Source organism: Hyperoodon ampullatus (genome assembly GCF_949752795.1).
Source record: "Hyperoodon ampullatus genome assembly, chromosome: 15".
Lineage (NCBI taxonomy): Eukaryota > Metazoa > Chordata > Mammalia > Artiodactyla > Ziphiidae > Hyperoodon > Hyperoodon ampullatus.
Window position 1 is genome coordinate 28,235,364 of NC_136928.1, and position 14,103 is coordinate 28,249,466.

Here is a 14,103-nt window from a genome sequence, read left to right on the forward strand (position 1 = left end):
TAAATAAGTAAGCATAGTATCCTTTAAAAAAAAAAAAACCTTCTGGATTACTGAAAAGGTCTTTCTTCTATACAGATAGCAAATATCTATAAAATAAAAATCTATTCTGTTTTAATCTGTCTTTTTATTTTCTTGTTTCACTTTCTGGAATATAACAACCCTAAACCCTTTAATAAAAGACTTCCATATAAATAAACAAAATTCATGCCATCGTCTCTTCAGTGACTTATCTAAGAGTGGAAAATAGGGAAACATGACTGACAGAAAAAAAAAAAGCTATTAAATGCCACTTACACCAAAAGCAACTATTTGATTTAAAAGTTTGGTTTTTGGTTTGTTTTTGTTTTTGTTTTTGCCACACCACGTGACTTGGAGGATCTTAGTTCCCCGATCAGGGATCCAACCGATGCTTCCTGAAGTGGAAGTGTAGAGTGCTAACCAGTGGACCACCAGGGAATTCCCTAAAAGTTTTTTTGTTTTTTGTTTTTAATGAGAAAATCCTCAAACAGTTAACTCATCTGCTTAATAAATTAAAACAATGTAACTCTATAAATGAGTAGAAAATTTGAAACCTTAATTCCATAAAGATTTAACATTTTTCTATGCCAGGCATTGTTTTAAGTACTTTTACACATATCAATTCATTTAATCCTGAGAATAAGCCAATGAAGTGGGCACTATTATTATCCCTATTTTACAGACAAAGGAACCAAGGCACAGAGTTAAGCAATTTGCTGAATGTCACACAGTTAATAACTGGTGGTCTCTAATTGAACTCAAGCAGTAGGGCTCCATAACCCACGCCCTTCACCACTTTGTTATATTGTTTTCCTCTGGTAACGTCTTGGTGGAAGCAGAGAAAGGGTCAGAGGTCAGAAAAGAAAGAAAAAGAGGGCAGAAAGCTAAGGAGGCAATACTGACACCTGTTAAAGTCTGAGAAACAAATATCTAACTCATTTAACAATATTGCTTTTTTTTTTCTCAGCTTTGTTGAGGTAACTTGACAAATAAAATTGTAAGACTTTTAAAGTGTACATCATGATGATTTGACATAGATATAATTGTGAGGCTTCCTCCCACCTAGTTAATTAACACATCCATCACCATATAACATCCATCATCACATATGTGTGTATATATACATATATATTGATATATTTAAATTAACGCAACAAAGTTTATTTTTTGCTTGTGCTACCTGTCCAATGCAGTTTGGTAGAGGGTTCTGTTCCAAGTAGTCACACAGTGTCCATGTCCATGGAACCAAGAAATGGTTCCATCTTCTTGTGACACTGCCATCTCAACATGTGGCTTTACATATATATTTTTTACTAAGATCCTTATATATATATATATTTTTTAATATATATTATACTCTATATAGTGATGGATATATTAATTAACTCTATATATTGTATATATCTATATAAATGATATATATACTAGATTCACACACATATATATTATGAAAATATTTGTTTCACTCTCTTGGTAAATTTCAATTATACAATACAGTGTTATCAACTATAGTTATGTTTTGTATTAGATCCTTAGAACTTATTCCTCTTATAGCTAAAAGTTTGTACCCTTTTACCAACCTCTCCCTATTTCCGTCACCCCCCAGTCCCTGGAAACTACTTTTCTACTCTCTGTTTCTATGAGTTTGAGGTGTTTTTTTTCGATTCATATATAAGTGATACTACAATATTGTTCTTTAACATGTATGAAATCCTTTGCCTAAACAATAAGCAAGCACTGCAAAAATTTACCACAGCAAGTATTTTGATCATTTCATAAGTTTTAAAATATAGACATTCTTTTTTTGAACTTTATTTTATTTATTTTTTTATACAGCAGGTTCTTATTCGTCATCAGTTTTATACGCATCAGTGTATACATGTCAATCCCAATCGCCCAATTCATCACACCACCTAAAATATAGACATTCTTAAACTCTTTTTCTTGTTTTCATCAAGGAACATCTGATCTGATAATCGCCTCTACCAAATCTAGCTTTAAAAAAGAAAGAAAGAAAGAAAAGTGGTATGTTAGAGTTCTTTTGTTGCCATCTCGTGGTCTTTTATAGTATCGCTACTGAAAACTTTAAACCTTTGGACTGGGCTCTGATCACCTTTCCACCGGCTCCTGAATTTATCTACATCATTTTAAAAGTGTAGAAACCAAAACTGGGCATTATCCAGTCTATCACTGAAGTGCTAGATGAAGGATGGCCATGCCCAAAACCAGAAAGGAAAGTCCCACCAAGCCCCTTCTGAGGGGAACTCCGTGTGACTTTTCACAGTTGTAACAGTCTCAAGACAGTTCTTTATGCAGAATTCATTCTGGGTTTCCTTAGTTAACTCCAGTAACACATTGTATCAAATTAGAAATCTTAAATTAGTCTCCCCCTCAAGGATATTTCCCCTTCCCTTCCTCTGGGAGGGAGGAGGGACCGGCTGGCACTGGGGAGACAAGGCAAGTGCAGGTCTCAGGGGAACACTTCTCAGTGAGGGTCAGAGGGGAAGACTGATGAGTCCCTTAGGCACAAGTCCATTTCCTGGCAGCTCCCTGGTGTTGGCAACTGAGAGCCCAACTTAAGCCCCAGAGAGAACTTGAAAGAACCCACCTTACCTGCTTTTCTGCCTTGCTTATGATCGAAATAATCTCTGAAAATTGCTTATTCAAATACAGCATTCACAGTTTTGTGCAACCAATCCTAAAGACCAGGTGGTCAGTTCCTCTAATTCTTCTTCACTCAGCTTTCTTTCTCTATGACCTTGTATTCTTTCTTCTTTTGTTCTCCTAGTGTTCTCAACCTGAGACAGTATGCTCCTAACCCCTGCCCCACCCACTAATGTTTGAAGATCTGTAAGGGTGGTTCTTTGACCCAATAACTCAGGAAGTACTGGCACTTAATGGTTGAGGGTCAGATGTACTAAAAATCCTGCAATGAAAGAATGTATATATATGTATAACTGAATCACTTTGCTGAACAGTAGAAATTAACACAACATTGTAAATCAACTACACTTCAATTAAAAAAATAAATAAAAATCCTGCAATGTGCGAGACACTCTCTTAAAATTAATAATCCAGCACGATAGTTAAGAAAACCACTACCGTTCATTTCTCTGGCCTCTCAAATCATGCATAACTCTTCTTTATAAATGGTTAGTAAAACCCTTAAAATTATTCACACACTATTTCCAGAGACTGTTATACAGTGGACTATATATTCAAAAAGTGGGAAAAAGGCAATGGCGGTCTCCTTGGCCCTCTCTAATAATATATTATTTCTCTTTCTTTCACCTCCAGGAATTGGTTGATTTTGAGTAACTTAAATGAATTTTGATGAAATTCCACTATATCAACACTTTTTTTTTTTGCGGTACATGGGCCTCTCACTGTTGTGACCTCTCCCGTTGCGGAGCACAGGCTCCGGACGCACAGGCTCAGCGGCCATGGCCCACGGGCCCAGCCACTCTGCGGCACGTGGGATCCTCCCAGACCGAGGCACAAACTCGCGTCCCCTGCATTGGCAGGCGGACTCTCAACCACTGAGCCACCAAGGAAGCCCCTGACTTAATTCTTTGAAATTATTCTATATTAATACAAAGGGCTGTACCTCATCCTTTTTAATGACTGCAGAATATTTCATTTTATGGAGCTATCCTAGAATATACTTAACCAGTCTTTGTGGAAGGATTTTAAGCCAAAGAGCATAATCAGATGTCTATTTTGAAACGGTCATTATTCTGACTGATAAATGCCAGATATCATTCATTGTGGAGAATGGTTTGAAGGTTTGCAGTAGTTTATGTGATGATATCTGTGAGAGGATACTACCATCATATTCCTGGTGAGCAATGATTTCTTTTTATTGTTGCTCTCTAATATTTCCCCAGCAAGGCTAAACCTTGGAAGGAAGGAAGCAAGGAAGGGAGGGAGGGAGGGAAGAAAGGAGGGAGGGGGGCTCTTTGAGAAATATGACATACATACACGAAAAAAAGACAAAACAGAAATGAATAACTTAATAATTCATGACGAAGTAAATACCCATATAACTGTTACCAAGGTCAAGAGATTAAACATTGCAAAGATGGTCCTTGCCCCCTTCTCAATAATATCCCTCCCCTCCCCTTCAGAGGCCCACTGTTATGGGCCTGGCAATTATGATAATCACTTCCTTGCTTTTCGTTATAGTTTTACCACCTAATCTGCATTCCTAAACATTTTAATTTCATTTCTTTATTTTTAAACTTTATATAATTAGAATCATGCAGCATGTATTCTCTTGTATATAGCTTCTTTCACTCAACGTTATGTTTGTGAATTTCACCTATATGGTTACATTTTCATTGTTCATTTTTATTGCTGCATAATATCTCATTATTTGAACATATTATAATTTAACTGTTCCACTGTTGGAGGGCATTTGGGTTTGTTAAAAACAAGACAACAGGCTCAAAATGGAGTTACTTAACGCTAAGCCCCACATCACCAAACCAATACTTGATTATACTTTCAGTTTTTCCGGAAACAGAATCTTAAACTGGTCAGTCTGGAATTACCTGGTCAAGGCTAGTGAGGTAATCTGTCACACAGACCCTCACCATCCCCTAAAGGAAAGCAACCTTGACACAGTCAATCCACTTTTTGCTAGTAGAACTTCCTTGTCCTGCTCTCTTCTGCCTATAAAAATCTTTCATTTTGTACAGCTTCTCGGAGCTCATTTCTATCTGCTGGATGGGATGCTGCCCGATTCATGAATCATCGAATAAAATCAATAAGGTTTTAGAAATTTACTCATTTGAATTTTGTTTTTGAACAGTTTGTTTGCAGTTTGGAACTATTCTAAATAATGATACTATGAACATCCTTTGAACGTTTCCTGGTGCACATGTGTATGCATATCTCTTGATTATACACTAGGAGACCAAATGTCCCGGGGGGCCTAGAACTCGCACAGTTTTAGCACTGAAAGTCTTATGTCCAGGGAAGTCCCCTTCATCCCAGGCAAACTGGGATGGTTGATTACCCTAATATAAACCAAGGGAGTAAAAATTCTCAGTCAACTTTAGTAGATAATGCCAAATAGTTTTTCCAAAGTACTTTCTACCAATTTACACATGATGGGTTCAGGACATGCCACACAAAATGTGGATCTTGCGCTGAAGGAGTTTGAGAAGACGGCAGAAGCAAGATCACTCTGACCACCCCCTCAGCCCCCACCCCTGCCCTTCTTCCCTGAAAGCAAGAGATAAATCTTTTTATGTGAAAGGTATCCTCCCTGTACCAGGAGGAAGGGAGAAATCCCTATCAACCAGAGTCAAGGAATATAGGGACCAGAAGGCTGCAGAAACCTTACTTCACCATTTACTGTCCCTAGCCCAAAACTCTGCCTTGTCAATTCTTCACAAATGTATTGTTTCTTTGTCTAAAATGTATAAAAGCTTCCTCCTGCTCTGGTCACTTCTTTGAGACTCATATCTTTGAGTAGCATATTGCAGAATTTCCTTTCTTTTTAAGGCTAAATAATATTTCACTGTATGTACATATCACATTTTGTTTATCCCTTCATCCGTTGATGAACAATAGGGTTGCTTCCACATTTTAGCTATTGTGCATAATTCTGCTACGAACATGTGTTTACAAATGTATCTTTGAGGCCCTGCTTTTAAAATTTTATCTATTTTATTTTTGGCTGCGTGGGGTCTTTGTTGCTGCATGCAGGCTTTCTCTAGTTGCGGCGAGTGGGGGCTACTCTCATTGTGGTGGCTTTTCTTGTTGCAGAGCACAGGCTCTAGGGCACGTGGGCTTCAGTAGTTGTGGTGCAGGGGCTCAGAAGTTGTGGCTCGTGGGCTCTAGAGTGCAGGCTCAGTAGTTGTGGCGCACCGGCTTAGTTGCTCCGCGGCATGTGGGATCTTCCTGGACCAGGGCTCAAACCCATGTCCCCTGCATTGGCAGGCAGATTCTTAACCACTGCACCGCCAGGTAAGTCCTTTGCCCAGTTTTGAACTGGGCCTTTTTTTGTTGATGAGTTTTAGTTCTGTATAGTTTCTGGATATTAATACCTTATCAAATATATAATCTGTAAATATTTTCTCACATTCTGTGGGTTGCATTTTTACTCTGCTGATAGTGTCTTTTGATGCACAGAATTCTTAAATTTTCATCAAGTCCATTTGTCTATTTTTTTCTTTTGTTACCTATGCTTTTGGTGTCATATTCAAGAAATCATCGCCAAATTCAATGTCGTGAAGATTTTGCCATATGTTTTCTTCTAAGAGCTTTATTGCTTTAGGTCTTACATTTAGATCCTTGAACCATTTTGAGTTATTTTTTTATATGGTGTTTGGTAAAGGTCAAACTTCATTCTTTTGCAATGTGGATATCCAGTTTTCCTGGCACCATTTGTTGAAAAAACTATCCTTCCTCCATTGAATGGTCGTGGCACCCTTAGCAAAAATCATTTGATCATATATGCAAGGGTTTATTTCTGAGTTCTCTATTCTATTCCATTGGTCTATATGTTTGGCTTTATGCCAATATCACACTTCTGATTACTGTAGCTTTGTACTAAATTTTGAAATCAGGAAGTCTGAATCCTCCAGTTTTGTTCTTCTTTTTCAAAATTATTTTGGCTATTTGGGGTTCCCTTGAGAGTCTATATGAATTTTAGAATGGGTTTATCTATTTCTGCAAAAAAAAAAGTCATTGGCATTTTGATATGGATTGCATTGAATGTGTAGATCATTTTGGGTAGTATTGACATTTTTAAAATAGTAAGTCTTTCAACCCATGAACATGGAATATGTACTCATTTATTTGTATCTTCTTTAATTTCTTTCAGTAATGTTTTATAGTTTTCATTGTACAAGTCTTTTGCCTCCTTGGTTAAGTTAACTCCTAAGTATTTTATTCTTTTTGATGCTTTTGTAAATGGAATTGTTTTTGAAATTTCCTTTTCAGATTGTTTATTGTTTGTGTATAGAAATGCAACTGATTTTTGTGTGTTGACTTTGGAACCTACTACTTTGCTGAATTTGTCTACAGACAATTTTTAAATTAAACTTTTCATAATTGTAGATGCATATGCAGTTGTCAGAAATAATACTGAGAGGTGCTTTGTATCCTTTATTTCATTTTCCCTAAGGTAACACCTTGTAGAACCATAGTACAATATCACAGCCAGGATACTGACATTGATAGAGCCTAGATACAGAGCATGTCCATCATGAGGATCCCTCTTATTGCCCTTTTATACCCACATCTACTTCCCTCTCACAATCACCTTCTTCCATATCAGGAACAACCACTAATTTGTTTACCATTTTTGTATTTAAGAATGTTATATAGGGGCTTCTCTGGTGGCGCAGTGGTTGGGAGTCCGCCTGCCAGGGCAGGGGACACAGGTTCGAGCCCTGGTCCAGGAGGATCCCACATGCTGCGGAGCAGCTGAGCCCGTGCGCCACAAGTGCTGAGCCTGCGCTCTAGAGCCCGCGAGCCACAACTACGGAGCCTGTGTGCCACAACTACTGGAGCCTGTGTGCCACAACTCCTGAAGCCTGTGTGCCTAGAGCCCGTGCTCTGCAACAAGAGAAGCCATTGCAATGAGAGGCCCGCACACCGCAGTGAGGAATAGCCCCCGCTCGCTGCAACTAGAGAAAGCCCGCACGCAGCAACGAAGACCCAATGCAGCCAAAAATAAATTAATTAATTAATTTAAAAATAAATAAAAATTTAAAAAAGAATGTTATATAAATGCAGTCATATGGTGTGTAACCTTTGGGGATTGAATTTTTCCATTTAGCGTAATTGTCTGGAGATCTACCTAGGTTGTTGCACGTATCAATAATTCAGTCCTTTTTATTGCCCAATAGATTTCCATAGTATGGATGTACCATAATTTAAATATTTACCCTTCAAAGAACATCTAGGTTGATTCCAATCTTTGTTTATTACGAATACAGCTGCTAGGAACACTGGTGTACAGGATTTTGTGTAAACAAAAGTTTTCAGTTCTCTAGGATAAATAAATGCCCAAGTGCTACTGCCGGGTTGTATGGTAATTGCATGATTAGTTTTATAAGAAATTGCCAAACTGTTTTCCAGAATGAGTGTACCATTTTATATTCTCACCAGCAAAGCATGAGTGATCCAGTTTCTTGCCATCCTTGCTAGTATTTGGTGTTTTCACTATTTTTTATTTCAGCCATTCTAATAATTGTATAGTGATACCTCTCTGTGTTTGTGTGTGTGTGTGTGTGGTACGCGGGCCTCTCACTGTTGTGGCCTCTCCGGACACGCAGGCTCAGCAGCCATGGCTCACGGGCCAGCCGCTCCGCGGCACGTGGAATCCTCCCGGACCGGGGCATGAACCCACGTCCCCTGCATCGGCAGGCGGACTCTCAACCACTGCGCCACCAGGGAAGCCCTCTCTGTGGTTTTAATTTGCACTTCCCTAATGGCTAATGATGTTGAACATCTTTTTCATGTTCTTACTTGCCATCTGCATATCCTCTTTGTTGAAATGTCTCCTCATGTCTTTTACCCATTTTCTAATTTGACTGATTTTTGTTTAACTATTGAGTTTTGAGAGTTCTTTATATATTCTAAATACTAGTCCTCTGTCAGACATGTGGTGTGCAAATGTTTTCTCCCACTCTGTAGCTCATTTTCATCCCCTAACAAGGTCCTCTGTCGAGCAGAAGTTTTTAATTTTGATGGATTCCAATTTATCAGTGTTTCCTTTTCTAGACTGTGCTTTTGGTATTAATTCTAAGAACTTTTTGTCTAGCCCTTGGATCTTGACATTTTCTACTATGTTTTTTTTTTCCTAAAAGTTTCAGAGTTTTACATTTTACATTTAAGTCGGTAATCCATTTTGAGTTAATTTTTGTATAAGATGTGAAATTTGGGTCAAAGTCCGTATTTTTGCCTGTGGATATCTACTTGCAGTAGCACTATTTGCTGAAAAAGCTATCTCCCCCATTAAATTGCTTTTGCATCTTGTCAAAAATCAGTTGGACATATTTGTGTAGGTCTATAACTGGGTTCTCTATTCTGTGCCATTAATCTGTTTCTCCTTCCAGCAATACCAACAGTCTTGCTTACTGTAGCTAAAGATAGTAAGTCTTAAAGTCAGGTAGCCTGACTTCTTCCGTTTTATTCTTATTCTTCAAAATTGTAGTTATTCTAGGTTCTTTGCCTTTCCATATAAACTTTAGAATAAACTTATCTAGATTTTCCAAAAAAAAAAAGCTGCTGATATTTTTATAGGAATTGCATTAAACCTGTGTAGCAATTTGGGGAGAATCAACATCTTCACTATGTAGAGCCTTCCAATGCACAGTATTTCTTTCCAAAGAAGTATTTAGATCATTTTTGATTTCTTTCATCAGTGTTGTATAGTTTTTGGCAAACAAGTCTTGTACATTTTTTGGTAGATTTACACCTAAGTATTTCAGAATTTTGGAGCAATTGTAAATGGCACTATATTTTTAATTTTGGTGTCCATGTGTTCACTGCTGGCATTTAGAAATACAATCGAGTTTTGTATGTCTTTCTTGTAACCTGCAACCTTGCTGAACTCATGCATTCGTTCTAGTTTTTCTTTTGATTCCTTGGGGTTTTCTATGAAGACAATTATGTCATCTGCAAATAGAGACAGTTTTATTTCTTCCTCTCTGATCTGTATGTCTTTTATTCTCTGCTATAACTCCCAGACCATTCTTGTTCCCAATCTTAAAGAGAAAGCATTCAGTCTTTCGCCATTAAGTATTGATATGATTTTCGCTGTAGGCTTTTTGTAGATTATCTTTACCAAGTTGAGAAAGTTCTCCTCTCTTCCTATTTTTTGAGAGTGTTTATCAAGAATGTATTTTACATTTTGTCAAATGCTTTTTCTACATCGATTAATATGACCATGTGATTTTTCTTCTTAACTTGTTAATATGATTGATTACATTGATTAATTTTCAGGTATTAAACTATCCTTGCGTCCCCAGAATAAACTCTACTTGATCATGGTGTATAATGCTTTTTATATCTTGTTGAATTCTAATGCTAATATTTTGCTAAGAATTTTGCATCTTCAATATCACGAGGGATGTTGGTCTGTACTTTTCTTTTTTTAAATTCTTTGTCTAGTTTTGATATCAGGGTAATACTAGCTTCATAAAATGAATTCGAGGGGGAAAAACCACATGATCAACTCAATTGACACAGAAAAAGCACTTGACAAAATTCAACATCCTTTTACAATAAAAATACTCAACAAATAAACGTAGTGAAAGACTTAAAACTGTTAAAATCTCAATAATACCCAAAGGGATCTACACATTCGATGCACAGGTAATAAAAGATAAAAACATATAAACTGGACTTCATCAAAATTTAAATTTTGCGCATCAAAGGACAGTATAAAAAGTAAAAAGGCAACCGACAGGATGGAAGAAAATATTTGCAAAATGTATATCTGATAAAGTATTAATATCCAGAATATATAAAGAACTCCTACAACTCAAAAACAAATGAACAAAAAAATAACCCAATTAAAATAATGGGCAAAAGACTTGAAGAAACATTTCTCCATAGAAGATATCCAGATGACCAATAAGCACATGAAATCAATATTACTAATCATTAGGGAAATACAATCCAAACCACAATAAGGTACCATTTCACACACATTAGGGGGGCCATTATAAAAAAAAGAAAAAAGAAAAAAGAAAATATTTGGAAAAACTGGAACCTTTGTGTCTTGCTGGTGGGAATGTAAAATAGTGCAGTCACTATGGAGTACAATGTGGCAGTCCCTCAAAAACTAAACATAGAATTACCATATGATCTAACAATTCCACTTCTATGTAAATACTCAAAAGAACCAAAAGCAGGGGCTTGAACAGGTATTTGTACACTAATTTTCATAGCAGCATTATTCACAAGAGCCAAAAGGTAGAAACAACCCAAATGTTTACCCACAGGTGAATGGATAAACACAATGTGGTATATACATACAATGGAATTCAGCCTTTAAAAAGTATGAAATTCTGACATGCTACTGTACATGAAAGAACCTTGGAGACATTATGCTAAGTAAAATAAGCCAGACACAAAAGTACAAAAATTGTATGATTCCCCTTATATAAGGAACTTAGAATAGTGAAATTCATAGGAAAGAAAGTAGAATAGTGGTTACCTGGGGCTCCAGGGAGGGAGGAATGGGTAGTTATTGCTTAATAGGTACTGAATTTCAGTTTGGGATGATGGAAAAGTCTTGGAGATGGATAGTGATGATAGGTGCACAACAATGTGAATGTGCTTAATGCCACTGAACTGTACATTTTAAAATGATTAAAATGGTAAATTTCATGTTATGTATATTTTACCACAATAAAAAGAAATTAAACACACGATTTTGCATGCAAAGTCATATACTCAGACTTTCTTTTTTCTCTAGTGAATTACATACACTAACTAATCAAGATGAGAATAATTGCTCTTGGCCATGTCTCAAAACTAGGTTCCCTTCTGATCAATAGTTCCTGGGATGCCAGACTTAACTGACTTCTGGAAGTACCCATGGCATCTCTGTCTCATCCATTACCTCACCAATCAGTTTTATCATTCAAGGCAGTTCACTGAATGCAGGGACCACAAAGTCCCAGCCAGCTAGCATAAAGGTCCCCGGCTTACCACAATATATATACTTTATCTCAGACTCCCAAAGCAATGAAAGGAAAGCACAAAGACACTAAAGGAGTTTGTAAACTTTTCTAGGTTTCCATGTACAAAGCTAACAGAGGTATAATTCAAGTCATATAGCACGGTGGTTCTCAAACTTTAGTGTAAGCCACAATCACCACACATTGCTGCCCACATACACCCCAACAGTTTTTCATTCTGTAGGTTTGGGATGGCGCCCAAGATTTTGCATTTTCAGTAAGTTCCCAGGTGGTACGGGGAACTATTCACACAGGGACCACACTTGAGAACCACTGAAGAACAGATTCAAAAACATAACTCCCGTTATTCCTATCTGACCCCAAAGAAGGATCAAAAGGGAGCGAGGAGAAATGTGAAGAGCGGAGAGTTGCCATTGTACCTCTTGATATTGTCATTTCTTTAAATAAATGTATTTTTTCTAATCAGTCAGCAAAGTTAAAATTTAAACACCCAAATAGACACTGAACTTTAGGGAAGAACAAAGGAAATATGCATAGTGACAATTCAGTGCCTGCAAATTACATAAGATTTAGAAAAACTTTTTCCATCGTCCTCTTTTTCTGTTTTCCTTGGACCAGTTTAGAAACTAGACAAAACCTTTTTCTTCTGTGGTCAAAAGTTTTACTACACTCTTTAAAGTCTATAATTCTATGAAAAGGCAACACACAGCAAGCAATTGAGAAGGCAGAGCCATAGCTGCATTGGAGCCAAGGCAAGGATAGTGCTACCAGGGAGACAGGAGTACCAGGCAGCTTCTCACAGACAGCATACGACTGATCCCATACCAAAGAATTTCAATGAGGCAACGACAGAAACTCGGGAGTTATTACAAAACGTAGCACAGCCTCTGGTTCCTCATCTGATCAGAATTACCCATCTAAACAGTCTGGGTGGAGTCTCTGATCCTATCACAGCTATGGGTGCTTTTTTTCAATGCTTTGCCCAGAAGTTTTCACAGGGAATTTTCATTGAAGATTCTACAGGGGGTGAGAGAAGGGTGAAGGGAAAAGCTCTTGTCCCATGATACTGAGTTGTCTAATACGTACTTATGTTTCAACTTATGTTGAAATAAATAAGCATAAATGCTCAATTTTCAGTTTCTAAAACTGCCACCATGAAACAAACCACCAGGAAAATACATTTAATGCCTAAGTTAAGGAAAAGTGGTAACAGTGTAAAATTAGAATGATGTGATCACCATATTTTCACAGGCATCTTCCCCAAGGACACAGCTAAGATTTTACCTTTCAACTATGACAAAGGTCACAAACTCAAATACCTACAGGGGACAAGCTAGTAACATAAATAATTGAAGTGATCAAGATAACAGAAAATTCAGTGCCAGAAATAGAATCAAACATTATTTTTAATGAACTATGATTTAGGCATGTAACATAATGCAAGCATTTATGATATAAGAGATCATAAATTTGAAACTCAAAAAATACAAATTAAAAAATAGGAACTTAATTATTAAATTTTTCTTGTAGCTCATATATTTTTGATATAAAACTGTACCAAGATGTCAATGTAGTTAGCATGCAATGTATAATATAGAATTCAGCCCTGAATCCTTGAACTAAGAGCAGTATGTTTTTTAAAACTGAGTTTCATAAGAGAAAAAAACTCTTCTTAAACACAGGTACTTTCAAAGATGAAGTTCTTGCATAGTTCTTTAAATTTAGGATAATTCAAAGCTATTTGCAGAGTTCTGTGCTCCGATGTTATAATATTTAGTTTTTAATACTTTCATTTGTAGCTATCCATTCACCTTATTGCTATTAATTGAAAAACGTTCATTTTCGTAAAGTGTAAAATCAGAAAGCCTGCTTGGAATTCAGTCTTAAATTCCATAATTTGGGGAATGAAGTTAAGGCCATAATTTTCATTTCTGGAAACCAACTTCAGCATATGAAAGTGATTCAGATTGTTCCTTAAAAAAATGTTTGCCAGGGACTTCCCTGGTGGTCCAGTAGATAAGACTCCGCACATCCACTGCAGGAGGTGCGGGTTCAACCCCTGGTGGGGGAACTAAGATCCCACGTGCTGCACAGAGCAGCCAAAAAAAAAAAAAGTTTGCCGAAAAGCATATATATTTACTACAAATGGGAGAACTGAATCATATATATGCTGTACTCCTTGTGAATGTCCCTGTATTTGAGGTAGTTAGATGAGCTGTAATGTCAACCAAACAAGCCAAATCATCGAGCCATTCATCACTGGTAAACTGAGGGCAAAGATTTTCCCTTGAATGACAAGTACAGATTGATTTCTTTGTTTTTTTTCCTTTTTCATCCTTGCATTTTATTTTATTTTTTATTATTATTTGGCTGCACTGTGCTGCATGCAGGATGTGGATCTTATTTTCCTGGC